This window comes from Ciconia boyciana, chromosome 5 (genome assembly GCF_034638445.1).
Source record: "Ciconia boyciana chromosome 5, ASM3463844v1, whole genome shotgun sequence".
NCBI classification, from domain to species: Eukaryota; Metazoa; Chordata; class Aves; order Ciconiiformes; family Ciconiidae; genus Ciconia; species Ciconia boyciana.
Genome location: NC_132938.1, coordinates 4452615 through 4467990, shown reverse-complemented (window position 1 = coordinate 4467990; position 15376 = coordinate 4452615). Strand labels below are relative to the sequence as shown.

Below are 15376 nucleotides of genomic sequence, written 5' to 3'. Positions count from 1 at the left end.
GATTCAGGGAAAGAAAACAATCTATTTACAAAGAAATACGCATTACTGAGGAAACTTGACCTAGATCCGTTCATTTTAAAGGCCAGGGAAGCAACTGCTGCTCTACTGAGCTTGAGGGGAGACGACCTGGACCTTGAAGCCTACTCCTTGTGTTGGGTCAATAACAACTTTATTCTTCCTAGCTTTGGAGAAGAAGATATAAAAAAAACCCTAGCTATAAAGCTAATACTTAATATGACCTGTTTATTCTGTTTCACCAAATTTTCCTGGAAAATAACCTATTGTACCACTAACACTGAAGTGTATAGTCAATTTGTGAACAGAATATATAAAGCAAATAGGAATGGACAGTGCTAGGCAACCTAGAACTCGATGATTATTCTGAATACTCCCACTAAAAGGTTTACTTTGATTTTTCAAACTTTCTCTAATTTCTTCTGTTATTTAAATGCCTCACTGCATACATAACAAAAACCCAGCAAAAAAAGAATTTCCATAGCAACTATTCCAAGGAATACAGTTCAGTATTTCATACCACAAAATTTTATGTACTTTGACCAATGCTTTCCTTTACCTAGATGGATTTCTTTATCTATGTTCAAGTGGGAATATTAATATTGTTCATGAAGAGTTTCATATTAACACATTATTAAAAACTACATTTTACCCAGAAGAATGTTCTGTGATCCCTAGAGAAACTGTGATGTTAACCTTCCAAAGTTTAGCATTTCTAAAACTCTAAGGTGATTCTAAAGACATTTCAAGCAAGAATTTGCTTTAGTATTTGAATTGTCTACAGTGACATCACATAAAAATACAAAGAGAATTTATAGAGAATTTTACCTTAATCAAGAATTTTCCACAGTAAAAAGATGCAGAAGCAAAGCTTCTGATTAAGAAGCCAGAATCTATATTTAGACTAATTGAGTGCAAATTTTTTAAAATTTTTTTCCATTTAGGATTTTTTTTTTTTTTTAAGGTTTGCAGTAGATTAGTTTTGCAAATCCTTTTGGGATTTATACACTATCCTTTTGCTCCCTCATGGCATCATGTTACTGCCAATGTAATACATAGTGTATAATCGTTCTTTCAGATAAACACATATAAAGAATTATTAAACTATCAGCCTCAAACACCTCAGAACGGATTCCGATTGTACTGTGACCAGAAAAATCTTTAGTATAATCTTAGTCTCAAAATAGGGGATTTTTAGGCTCATAACACCAGAGATGACAACATGCATGATATTCCAAAATAAGCGTATTTAAGTGAGATTATTTACTTAAGATAAATCTGGCTGTATTCTTCCCTATTACAAAATATATTCTTATTAGTTTGCTTGACAAAAAAAAAGGGATCGTTCTTATCAGGAGAAAATTCCTATCCAACAGTGCAAAATATCATTGCCTTTTCCCACCAGGGGATTCCCTTAATTTAGGGATGAGGGCACCTTCCAACAATAATTTTACCTTCTTTTTCACAAGAAAATTCATGCTAAGTTGGTAAACCAGACTGGAGATCAGAAACAGGGGACTGTAGTCACCTCACATGCAATGTTTTGTTTGCTTGTTTTTACACAACCTGCACGTTCTTCTGTTGAAGCCACCAGATTCACGTAAGAACCTGTCAAAAACTTCCTTAGTACCAAGTAGTCTCATGTCATTCTTCGTTGCAATACTGAATTTTTCTGATGGAACCTACCAGTGGAGTCCAGTACTTAACCTGCTTCTGTGATAAACAGAGCCTCAAAGAGCCTCAAATTAGCCATGCTCGGAGCAGAATGCCATCTGAAATAGCTGTTTGGAAACAGAAAAGAGTTTATCTTAAGCCCACTTTCTCCTCAAGGCTTTAGGACTTAGCTCCAGATGACAGTGCTGTACATCGCGATTCAAAACAGGCAGCCCTCTCCTACAGTAATCCATCCCATCCAAACAGGAGTGATGGTCACTCTGAATTTAGAGACATAAGAAGCAGTCACGGTGTCTCATCACTCAAATCATGGTTACAAGTCTTCACACAGACTGGGAGAAAGCTGCCTTTGATACTTTCCTCAGCCCAGAGTCCTTATTCCCTAGAAAGATGTCCTAAGCAACAGACCACAGCCTCCTTTCCCCTACACCCCCTCACTCTTTTTGTCCTTACAGCGGTAGGACTCCTCGGCTCTCCTTTTATAGGTGTGCTACTTAGAACAAAACATCATGAAAAAATGATTAAAAACCCCTAATCCGAAAAAATAATTACAATTCAGGATATGTAAACAACGTGATTGACGCTACCTCAAAATTCATAATAGTCAGTCTGAGAAATTTCTGGGTTTAAAGACACTAAAGAGTAGTGGTGGGTGGGTTTTTTTATTACATTCATTACAAGTTACATAGATAATGACACTTAAATGCAAAGATATCAAAGCATCTAATGTTCCAGCAACATCTGAAAAAACAATTAGTTAATGCTGAAAGTGAAATCTTCAATCAAAACGAAGACGAAGAGTATTCTTATAACTGAATTACCACAGAAACTGTTAACTGTTTGATTAAAAGCACACAGACAAATGTGTTTACAGTTTCATAAATAATACTCACCCGTAATTAACTTAAGTACTGGTAGGGATAGCGAAATGACTACAGAATCTCAACCTTTGCTTTAGGCTGCCTCATCATTATGAAATAGTTTTACTGCATTTAAATGCGATGTTTTAAAAATGACAGAAATTCATGTAAACTTCAAGAGAAAGATCAAATAAAGAAGTCATGGTAGAAAGGAGAAAAGGAGAGTTTGCAACATGTCTGCCTATCTAGAAGGATCACAAAGTCATAGGAAAAAGAAAAGGAGAATTCCAGATTGAAGGAAGTACAGAAGCTTTACAAAGAGCAGAGAACAAATCAGGGAACTTGAGAAGAGGACGCTCCAAAGCGTCCATCTGCTGCTTTAACCACTGATTCTCAAAAAAATCACAGAAGCAGGAAATCCAAACGTATCTCAAGGTATTAAAGTCCAAAGGCTTTGAACTGTAAATTATTGGTGCTAAAAAGTCTACAAATAACTGTGACATAAAGAAAAGAAAAAAAAAAAGAAAAGAAAAAAGAAAAGGAAAACTTAGAACGTGAAAAGGCTAAGTATAGAAAGCCTCTTTAATCACATCAACCTCTCAAAAGAATCAGTTATAGGAATGCATGAATGCACGTCAAAATTAAACAAAATCCTCCTAGACATAATTTCCATAAACTGAAAATACCTGGACCATCAGCAGCAACACTGAGGTCTCCACAAAAAGCAAAAATTAAAGCAAGAAAGTCCGAAAAGCTCATTTGATTAGGTAAAACGTCTCATTTTAATCAAGAAATCACTTGATTACTCTAGAGTGAGAGGTCACTTAAAAATAAAACAAAACAGAAATAAACATCGACTCATTAAAGGACTGGGGAGGAGACGCAGGATGAAATAAAAACTTTTCCAACCTTACCCAAAAAATGTTTTTGAAACTTTATGTTCTCCAGCTTCCCTTTGTGTTTTCAATACAGGAATGCATACTTTAACCTAATGTGGGCACTTATATGCTTCAGAACCCATGTAGATACACGTTGCGGACGGTCTGAATTACTACCTTTCAAATGTTTTTCTATCCCTTTTCTTCTGCCATGCTCTTGTTTCAAGAAAGAGCAGGTTTGGAAAAGCTTTTCCTCAGAACCTGTTATAGTGAGCTCCAATGGAAGAAACCGAACAGATGGTTTCTTGTCAGCAGGCAGTTTATAACGGAGGATTTGCAGGTAAGAGCAGAAACACATCTTGCCACTGATATGTACCCCTCCCCCCAAAATACAGTATCAGTATCTGTGATCAAGCTTTCCAATGTCTGGATTTTACATTTATCACATTTTGGGAGGAAATAGTCTTTTTTTCGATATTCTGCCTAGGAGAAGTTGTTTATGGTCAGAAGGGCAGCTACAGTAAGGACAAAAAAAAAATTAAAAAAATCAACTTCTCCAGAGGCAACCGAAATATAACTGGTTATTCCTTTTTTACTCAAAGTCAGATACATATGCAAAAAAAAAATAAAAAAAAATCTGCCTATAGGCAAATGCCAGCTGCAACTGCGTTTGCTCCATCTTCCTCATTTTTGCATAACAGTTCTGGAGTGAAACCTGACTTCACATTCCTGAGAGATGATTTTAAACTAATATAAAAGGGAGTATTTGTTAGCAAGCTATCAATATTATATTAAATTGAGCCTCAAAAATTAAAATTAGTAAAATATGATGTCACTCAATGTCCTTGATACCTATTCTATAACATGAATTATTAAATCTGCATAGATCTCACCCATCTGAGCAAATTAACAAGATCCTATTGTATTTTGAAACAGAAATCACATCCAAGATCAACACCAGTTTGTGTTGTCACATAGTATTTATGGGTTTTAATCACATAGGTTTTAGAACTTCTGATCGATACAATGCACTTCTAGCTCACTAAGATGAAAACTGATGAGCAAAACTAACTTAAATTTGCAAGTTCATCAATTTATAATGAAGCTGAAGATAAAAAACCTTTTTTTTTTTTAATCGCATGTCTTTGGAAACTAAAATTTTGCTTTCACACAATTTATAATGACTATCTTGTACAACTTAGCTAGAGGAATTAAGAGAATACTTCATTCTAACAATTCAGTCAATAGTTTGGTAAAGGGACAGAAACCTGTCAGATTAGTGAAATGAAGGAGTGAGAGGAAAAAAGGTAGATTCAGAAGAATTATTTACCAAAAAAGATTTTTCTATATTTCCTTATTTTATCCAAGAATACTTTTCAAAATCATATTCTATTGATTTTTTTGACATAAATACAATATTAAATTTTAAGCCAATTCTCAGTATACTTATTACCCCCATGCAAAATAAATAGAGATAATGAGAGTGTAAAACTGCCCTATACTCTCTGCAGGATTTATCAAGGTCAGAACTGAAGTTCCAGCTGCCTTTTTTAGTGCTATGCATATACTCTAAATCACAGTTGGATTTATGTTTCTCCTTTAGAAGATACTTCATACCTAATATACACACACTACACAAACCAGCATTATAAAACTGGTAAAGTATTTAAAGAAAACTATCAAGGAGAAAAAGTCAGCATAAAGGAGTGATGGTATGTAGACAAATTAATATCTCAATATAACACATTCACTACATGCACCCTAATGGAAGCCAAACTGTTGAAGTGGAGGAATTCACTGCCTGAGTAGCAGGAAGAAAATTCTGCTCGTGAAGCCAACCTTTCCAGGAGGTGCAGTGAGAAAACTGGTTTTGTTTCAGTCTATCTGTTTAGTCTAATTCCACATCTTTATCATTCAAAATTTAGAAGCTAACTGGTATTTGAAAATGCCAGAAAGCTTTGCTTCTTCTATTCATTTGAGCATTTAGAGAAAAAAAGAGGAAAGAAAAAAATCAGTGTAATAACCTGAAATCTACCAGAAATCTACCATTTCTGAAACTTAAAGGATATGATGAACGTACACACACACACAAAAAATTCATAACTACAGGTAACGTTTGTTGCACTGACTTAAATGATAAGAAAAATAATGTATTCATCCTGCATATACATTTTATTAAAATAAGAAGCATTTCAATGCCAATTTTCTGCATTTTAATTAAAATTTCCATTCAAAAGCTCAACAAAAATATCAGTCTAGCAAATAACATTATCCAGCACTCTTTAAATGTAAATTATTAAAAATTTAAAAATTAAGCAAAGGAATTTTAAAAGCTCATAAGCAGACAGCCAAAGTGAAAGACCACAAAGGAAATTTAGAAGATAACTACATTGCGTCAGTTTGTCAAGTTTGTCTTCTGCATGAAAAAAGTCTCATTAAAACTAGATTTCAATTTTAATGGTACTATTTTCCATAGCTATAATGTTTAGAATAAATTGTTTTTACAGTGATAGACAAAAACTAATGTTTAAATATGAATATTGTGGAGCTTCCTGGCTTTATCTTCATTAGGAATGTAAATGCCAGATTGTACTTAAATGTAAATCAACTAGCTTTAAAGGTCACTGATCAAGAAAAATGATTTGTCTCTTAAAAAAGTAACTGATGAGGATAAAAACAGAACAAACTTCAATTATTTTTTTTTAATGACAATTCTTTAACATGAATGAGAAGGAAGACAAGGAAACCACAGAAATGGAGACACATGATGTCCTTCCAATGGTGAACTGTATTTAGAGACTGTGGAAAACACTTTTGGAAAGAGCATTTGTGATTAGAACAGGCACACATATTTGAAAACGTTGTTTAAGGAAAAAAATACTGCACTGTCAAGAAAATAATCTGCACAAACTTGACAGGTCTTTTCCCACTCTAATTGCTTGGATTTCGGGACTCGCAGATCATACATTACCCCACAGCAAAACAGAGTAAGAAGTGTTTAAGACATAGCTCTACTGCCTAAAACGTCAGCAATAAAATACCAGAAAAGAGATGATCTCCTTTCAAATTTAATTGTGTCTGCCAGCAGTGTGTGCTTACGTTACAGAGATTCACTTGTAGCATTCTTGTGCCCTTTTAAACTACCTAATAATTAAAACCAAAAGCACATAGATATCCATCTATTACATACTTACCTTTTCACACAAACGTGCCTAATCCCATCGTGTTCCATATCAAATGTGGAACAATTCTTCCATAGTTGTAAGAATACTGCTAATCAAAACAAAGTGAAATTAAAAAGCTTTATCCACTGTATACACTCTATCTAGAAATATATGTAGAGAGATAAATACATACAGTGAAATAATAATGATGCTATAACCATTTTCAGATAGGGTAAGACTTCTTTATTATTCTTTAACTACCTACCTAAGAATATCTCTACTAAATGAAACTTTGAGATTTTCAAGTAAAAGAATTGTGTTCATGATTTATTTCCACTATTTCCAAACATTATTCTACAGTCCAGACTAGTGTTTTAGGCTATTTTCAACCTTTATCTTCTTCAAATAAAGAAAGAAATGTTTTATGACATTGTAAAGGTAGTTTTAAAGCAGCCATTTGAAGCCATTCTGGATTTAAATAAGTTTAAGTGTAACGGAACTTCTTGGAAAACATATTTGAGATAAAGATGAGCAATAAATTCAAACTAAGCGGTTAAGAATCTTTCTCATGTATAGTACCTCCAAAGCAAAGGTGGAATAATATATCTCACTGCTGGCCTTTAATTTCAGGTCCTTATAAATTTGAGTTTGGCCACTTGGAATGACATTAGCTTTTTGCCTCGTGTTGATTGTGGTTGGTTTGCATCATTGTTTCAGAGAGCAAGGAGGAGACAGATTTTTAACAGGAATGATTCAGTGAATTCCTAAAGCAGAACCTGGGGGAAGGAGAAAGAGACTTATCAATCTAACTTCCAATAATAAGAGATTCAATAACTCCAAAGGCTGAGGCAGAAAAATCCATACGTCCAAAAATGCTGGGGGTGGGGAAGATGTCCTTTGGGCAGATTTTTCACAGGCCAGTAGATTCAGTTAGGGTGTAAGCAATATTCTCGGCTCTGAAAACTGAGCTCCACGAGGTACAAAATGTAACCTCTAACTTTGCTTCAAAGAAAGATTCTCCTACCAATTCTCAGCCCATTTAAGCTCTTTCACTTACTAGAATAAGGACGGTAAACTTGGCATCTCTTACTAAGCAAAAAGTTACATATGATTTCTCCAAATCCTCACCCCCCATTTTCCATACCTCCCTATTTAATAAAACAGGTCTCCATGTTATGTTTCTACACAGCAGAAATGACAAATCCACGTAAGCACTTGTATGTTTGAAGAGTATGTATTTCTGCAGCATGTTCTCCTGCAGTGCCAGGTTACACTCCAGAGCACCTAAACCCAGCGTGCAACGACCACGCACCAAACAGTAACACAAACCACAGAAATTCTGCCCAATCTGTCCAGAGAGGATGGTGCAGCAAGAGGATAACAACCTAAACACCTGCTCTTCTCTGCTTTTCTCTGACCTCAAAAGGTGTAGCTCTGTACGAAGGTTCTCAACATTGCTGGTGCTGCCTGACCTGCATAAAGACCAAAACCAATTCACATGAGCTATTCTTTTACTTTTCATTTTGATCTCGATGAGACCCAAGTCACTGGATTTTTTTTAAAATTTATTTTACGTTTTTAAAAATCTTTCTACAGCAATTTCAGACACGCAGAAGTCAAGAAGTCGCAGAATTGAAACTAAATTCAATCCCAAAATCTCCATTTCTGAAACTCTGGAATAATACAGGAATAATCAGAACAAAAAGAGTGATGACTAATTTTTCCTTAATATATGAAAATCACTATGCATCTATAAACTCCATATTCTACAGAACTGCCAATCTTTTCAATAAACAGACCAAACGAAGAAAGAGAAAGCTGTCAGAGGAGAAATTGGTTAAAATGCCTGACAGAAAACTGAGGCTTTTCATTTTAATACTCATAATTACAGAAATGAAATAATGCTGGCAATGGTATGATAATAATTATACACAGAAAAAGAGTAAATTAAGGGGAACAAAATAATTTTAACACTACTTAGAAAAGCTGCCTCATGAAATTACCTACTTCTAATTTTTTTTTATGTTTTAGGCAGAAAATGGTAATATCACTTTTTTTTTAGTATATGTGATTATTGTCCATTTCTCTTAGAAAAAACAATTTGTGACATCACTTACAGATTTCTGACCTACATTTTCCAAAACCATCAGCTTCATATCCATAGTGAAATAGCAAAATTTAACACAACTAAAAAAACTAAAAGTTAACAAAATTGCTATAGCCCAAAACTTAATCCCAATCAAAAAACAAAAACAAAAACAAAAAAAAACATTTGAAGCCATTCCTTTTTCTTGAAGCAGAACTACCTTGATGTGCTCCTTAGAAATCTAAGCAGAGCTCTAACTGAAATTTTTTTATTCCAGTTGCTAGTTCAAATGTACTACACACAGACATCTCAGCAAGAACCAGTTCAGCATAGCCTGTGTGCACACGGGAGTGCTGCCAGAGCAACATCATGGTGCAGGAGCTCCTTTGCCTTGTCTTCTCTTTTCACATTTCATCCCAACCCAGCTCTTTCGCCGTATGACCCACCAACATTTCTTTACGCCCTGTGATGCTGGGCTACTTGAACATCCCAATTTTCTGCATCTGTGGAAGAGATGCTCAAAAAAAGCGTTATGCTGTTTTGCAGATGCTAGTGGGAAGAGGTTTACCGAGGAATAATCTTGATTTATTGCTCTTGCATGCTAGAGGAGCACATGGCTACTGCTATGGGTACCCTGACAGTGCTCACAACCCACTCAACCAGACCCCTCACCAACGAGCTATTCCTCATCGAGGAGAAACACGTGTGACTTTCTTATACATCTCTGATGTGGGTTTACTGAAAAGGGAAACCAAAGGGCGCAGCCTGAACATCTCTCTCATCCTCAAGGTAGCGCAAACGGCCGCATGTCCTGAGCTGCTCCTATTGCACACACCGTGGACAGCTGCACATGAACTACAAATGGTGCCTGAATTGCAGCAGCAAAATATGGGGACTAAACTCTCCCCAGGTGAAACGGCACATCGCAACTTCCAATTATGCATTTTATACTTTCTGGTGTGTGCAAATTAACAAACTGTTACTAATCTGAGTCAAAACTAAACTGGTGGAGGAAGAGATGGGAGGAAATTTCAGTTGCTACTGAACTGGAACTTAACTAATGAACTTCCTACTTTGAATTCCTGGCTACAATTAGAAGCTGGATATATCACTTTTCTGGTAAAGACTGCTCATAAAACCTACCGGCCAACATAAACCATTATTCACTTTTTACAACAACATTATTTCTTCAACTGTGCGGCCTGCAACTTCATAGCATTGGCAAGATTGCTATAACAGTACTAAAAGTGCTATTACTCTGGATGCTTAGAGAGATATATTATAACCAGAAAGGGGAAAAAAAGAAAAAAGGGGAGGGGGGGGAGAAAAACTACTTTTTAAAAAAAATTTATTTAAAATTTAAAAATTTGAATACACCCGATACAATTCTTTTTTATATCTAATAATGGACCCAGGATCTTTCTTTGCCAATCCCACAGTTCTGATTCACCATGAAGGGAAACAAGAAATCCCTCCCTGTCTATAAGAGCAACGGTCTTTTCATCCCAGCTTTGCCTTTGCAGGTCCCAGATGAGATTTCATAATCACTTAAGACTTCATGCCACATAAAGAAGTTTACCGTACAGATGGGAAATTCAGCATTTAGGCAAATCAGGAGTTCTTTTCAACCCAATAAATATTTCTTTCTATAGAGAAAGGAGTTTATAAAAATGCTATACAAATCATCTTACTAGGTTTTTGGTTGTTTGCTTATTTTTTGTAAATTATGAGCACACTATGCTGACTTTAAAAGTATTTGAGTATAGATTTTAACACCGCAATTTCACCATGGAAGAGCTTGACTATATTTATATTACCTTGTAAATGGAAAATTAACTCTCTTAAGCTTGCTAATTCATATAATGGTTCTAAAATCCACTAATTTTTTTAAAAGGCAAATTTTGACTACAGAGGTATTTTCAGCCCCATTTAAGCCAACATTTAAATTCTACTAACTTTGTTAATAGAATTCCACTAACTTTGTTAATTTTGTTCTGCAATGATTCTAAGTTTCTTCGGTCTCTCAGAATATGACACAAGCATGTTCTGCATGAAATCTTTCACAAAATTATACCCAACGTATCCCAAATTTGGGGGCTAGGGATGGGGGTGTCTAATATCAAATATTAATTGAATATGTTCTACCTGATCATTTTCTGCACCAATTTACAAGTATAATTTAAAGTTCCTTCAAAAGCATGTATAAGGACAAATTTTAATATATCTGATGATGTATTCATACTTTTCCTCAGGTTTCTACTAATACTATGAATGCAGCAATAAACAACAACTGATGTAAGTTATTTAAATTACCAGTTACTGTTTACATATATCTCCACTCAACTTCTGACTTAATTCTAATTTCAGCCCTTAATCTATGCAGAAAGCATGCTTAGCCTTACATGTAAAGTAAAAGAATATTAAATACTGAAATTTTCACTTGTTCCAATATATCCTCTATGTTAATCCAATATTTGGCCCCTCATATTCCCCTACTCCCCCCCCCCCAAAAAAAAAAAAAAACAATAAAAATATCTTCACTGCTACAAAAAAACAGAAGTGTCATTTAAGAATATCTGCACATCAAGTTTAATGTGGAACAACTGGCAAAGGCTTACATCAACATTCCGTTGACCAATATAAATAACCCCTCGAAAGGCCGCTTTACCTTCCTTTTACCGTGAGTAATAAGCATTGATCAAATCAAAGGCTTTAACTACCTGCTACGACTTTTCCAGCACAAATATTTTCCTGCCATAATCAATTTATCTACCATCCTCAAGAGAATCACTATAGATGTTGATATGATTTCTCAGGTAAAAGAAAATTTTTCAGCCTCTTCAGGCTGGCGATCCATAACTTGAAATAAAGTATTTTCCCAAGCACCTTATATTTTCTATGGTAGAAAGAATAAAAAAAGGAAAAGAAAAAACAGGTAAAGTGATAAAAACTGCAAACACCGTAAAGATAAACAGACAACAATGAAAATAGTTCAGCCACAAAATTTGAGTTATTTGGTAAATTGGGATCATTCAAGAAAACTGTTGCAATATAACAAAAATACAAAAGGATAAAGCAAGAAAGAAAAAAACCTGGCTACTTCTGAAGAGAGTGGGAATAGTGTGAAAAGTAATGACTAAAAGGTTTTAAAGGTCATATGGAAAGCAACATAACTGCCATACTGCATTCAGTCCTGATATTCAGACTTCAGAGCAGTTAGCAAGAAACTAGAGAGGTATAGAAGGAAGTCATGGGGCTTCTTTACCTTGTGTCTGGATAATCATATCCGCAGTCAAAAATGAAATTACTATCTCTCCAGCCTGCTATATAGTTATTATTTTTGGATTTCCTTTCATGTTGTCCAATCCAAAGCTACACCAAAATCTTCCAGATATTCTACTCTTATGACATTCTGATTCACCCATATACCTGAAGCTAAGCTTCCTCCCTTCCTCTTCTTGGTATTATCATCCTGCATCTCACTTTCCTTACTTTCTGTTAATGGCAATCTTACTCCATCACATGCACTCAGGAAACTATTACAAAGATACTTTAGTTTTTCAAAAAGTCAGTGCTTTATCAAACTTCTTCCACTAACTAAATCACCTTTCTACATCATACTGCTCACATTCACTTTTAAAGCTTTACAAAACTTTACTACAGGCATCTACTGGGCTACAGTTTAATGAGCCTTTCCTTCTGCAGCAGTGTCCACCTATTCCTCACCACTTTTTCCTATCCCCATGCTCTGCTCTGGCTTCTGCTCATACAAGTACTTGTTCAAGTACAAGCACCTGCATTGGGACCAGCACTGTTTAAGATCTTTGTCGGCAATGTGGACAGTGGGATTGAGTGCACCCTCAGCAAGTTTGCCAATGACACCAAGCTGTGTGGTGCAGTCAACACGCTGGAGGGAAGGGATGCCATCCAGAGGAACCTTGAGAGGTGGGCCCGTGCGAACCTCATGAAGTTCAACAAGGTCAGGTGCAAGGTCCTGCACATGGGTTGGGGCAATCCCAAGCACAAATACAGGCTGGGCAGAGAATGGATTGAGAGCAGCCATGAGGAGAAGGACTTGGGGTGTTGGCTGATGAGAAGCTCAACATGAATCGGTAATGTGTGCTTGCAGCCCAGAAAGCCAACCGTATCCTGGGCTGCATCAAAAGAAGCGTGGCCAGCAGGTCAAGGGAGGTGATTGTCCCCCTCTACTCCATTCTCGTGAGACCCCGCCTAGAGTACTGCATTCAGCTGTGGAGGCCCCAACATGAGAAGGACATGGAGCTGTTGGAGCAAGTCCAGAGGAGGGCCACAAAGATGATCAGAGGGCTGGAGCACCTCTCCTATGAAGACAGGCTGAGAGAGTTGGGCTTGTTCAGCCTTCTCAGAAGAGAAGGCTCTGGAGACACCTTCTAGCACCCTTCCAGTACCTCAAGGGGGCCTACAAGAAAGCTGGAGAGGGACTTTTTACAAGGGCATGTAGTGATAGGACAAGGGGGAATGGCTTTAAACTGAAAAAGGGTAGATTTAGATCAGATATAGGGAAGAAAATCTTCACTTCACGAACAGGTTGTCCAGAGAAGCTGTGGATGCCCCCTCCCTGGAAGTGTTCAAGGCCAGGTTGGATGGGCCTTTCAGCAGCCTGATCTAGTGGAAGGTGTCCCTGCCCATGGCAGGGGGGTTGGAACTAGATGATCTTTAAGGTCCCTTCCAACCCAAACCATTCTATGACGCTATGATTCAGGTGCATAATGAACCAGATGAAACCAAGAAAAAAATAAGAGTTTTTTTAAAAAGAAAGTTAATTTAGCACAGATCAGCTGTGCACAAATATTACAGCATAGCTCAGGAGGTGGCACAGAATGAAAATCATCAATAGCAGCTGCTTAAGTTAGCCCTGGAGCTAAAGTATTACTGAAAATAAGCCTTCTGCAACAGGAAGCTGACTTCAGCTATAAATATCCCATAAAGCAGCTGACTAAATTATTCAACAGGTAACTTTCAACCTTCTCAAAAGCTGTGCTTTACACCTGCAAGGAAACTCTTCCAAAGATCTCATTGCTTTCTTTCAACCTCCTCCTAGTACTTCTCTTGGCTGCACCATGTAAAGAAACTCAACGGCTGTTAGGTTGGGATGGGTTGTTGTCACCAAGCCTTACCTTGCTGATCAATTCTAACTCAGTCTGTGTTTTCACTCCATCTGTCTAAATCTAGCTGTTGTCTTTCATTTTGAACAGAGAGACTGAGTCTGGTTTTGCTGGGCATTTACATAGCACTTAGCACAAACAGAATGGGATCTTTGTCCAAGACTCAAAATCAAAGGTACTAAAATATAGGAAAACCAGCCTCCCTTCCCTCTCAAAGAATCATAAAAACCATCACTACCCACATGTGTGTGACAACTACAAGGTGAAGTTCTCTTGCTTCCTCCCCCATTTTTTAAAACAGGAATTAAATCTGGAAGCACTGGCATAATGTCATGCATTATGGATCAAGACCTCACTATATGGACACAGATATAGGAAGCAAAATAAGTAAATGGACACTAACAAAAAGTAGAGAAAAATAATCTTTTCAGGGATTACTAAATAGAAGTTATTATTTAACTTAGATTGAACTTTAAAAAAATAATCAAGAAATATATGTGTATCACTATATACTGAACTTTGAAATGAATGCTTCTACAATTGTTGCCCTCTTTAACCACACGGTTAGAATTAAAAGAAAAATAATTACTGAAAAAAAATATTTTTGAGTCCATAAGCTAAACTATTTTTTTCCCATCATACAGAGAACCCTAATCTGACATTTCCTTCTCTCTGAACAAAAGAGTCTGGATTTTTTTAGCACAGTTTTTGCAAACTGCATGTCTTCCTGAACAGGTGGAAAGGCTGTTTGGAGAGTATTTTTCTGCCAATAAAATTTGATTGGTTCAACATGGACCTTCCATGTAATGTTCTTATATTGAGTAAATTAGTAGGTGATATAAAACTCTGAAAATGGAAAGACTGTAATGAAAAGCTTAATATGCTTTTTACAGTCATGCTGAAAAAAGTTATGCCATGTTTAAGTTGATCATGTTTTTATTCACACCTCCAGGCAAACCAGCAAAAACAGTGTGATTTTATTAAATATATTTATATTGAACAATTTTCTTCTCCTTTGAAAACAGCTACCTTGAAGGAACACTCTAGCATAGTGGCTGCCAACTAACGTCTGGGTACTACAGGCTTTCCAGTTTGCACAGGATTTCTTATTGACTGAAGGTGAAAATCACAAACACAGAGAAGGAAGAGAAAAAGCAGTCTTACGAAGACAGGAGCACGTGAATTTTAAACAGATAAGAAAAGTACAGCAACTTCGTAGGAGTTGGTGGGAAGCCCGCTACACTTAGAAAGCTGTTCAAACATCCCCTGTGCTGAGCCTGTAAGAGGATGCTCAGGACACCCATTGACTTCAAAGAAATCTGCAATCATCATGGATTAGAAACTGCCTTGATTGCATCCATTTCTATCAAGCAGGACGGCACTTGTCTTATGAAAGCACCCTATGAAATGGCAGAGAGAATATACTTGGCTTTCCAGATATAAATCTCTGCTCTTGACAAGGATAGAGCAAAGGGGTATCAACAAATACACAAAAGTTACTCAACTTAGTTGGTTTTGTCCTAACTCCACAGAGGAAAAAAAACTGGCTGACCTT

The 15376-nt window shown here is 36.3% G+C and overlaps 1 protein-coding gene across 4 annotated transcripts in view; it reads right to left on the bottom strand.

Moving 5' to 3' along the window:
- The window catches only part of CTNNA2 (catenin alpha 2), a 524203-nt gene that overhangs the window by 487060 nt on the left and 21767 nt on the right, over nucleotides 1-15376 (bottom strand). Inside the window, exon 2 of one of the 4 annotated variants that reach the window (XM_072862258.1) lies at nucleotides 6622-6700. The exons of the other annotated variants lie outside the window; for them this stretch is intronic. The gene's annotated coding sequence lies outside the window, so the exon portion shown is untranslated. The remainder of the gene's footprint in view (nucleotides 1-6621; nucleotides 6701-15376) is intronic. 4 annotated transcript variants of the gene reach the window in all.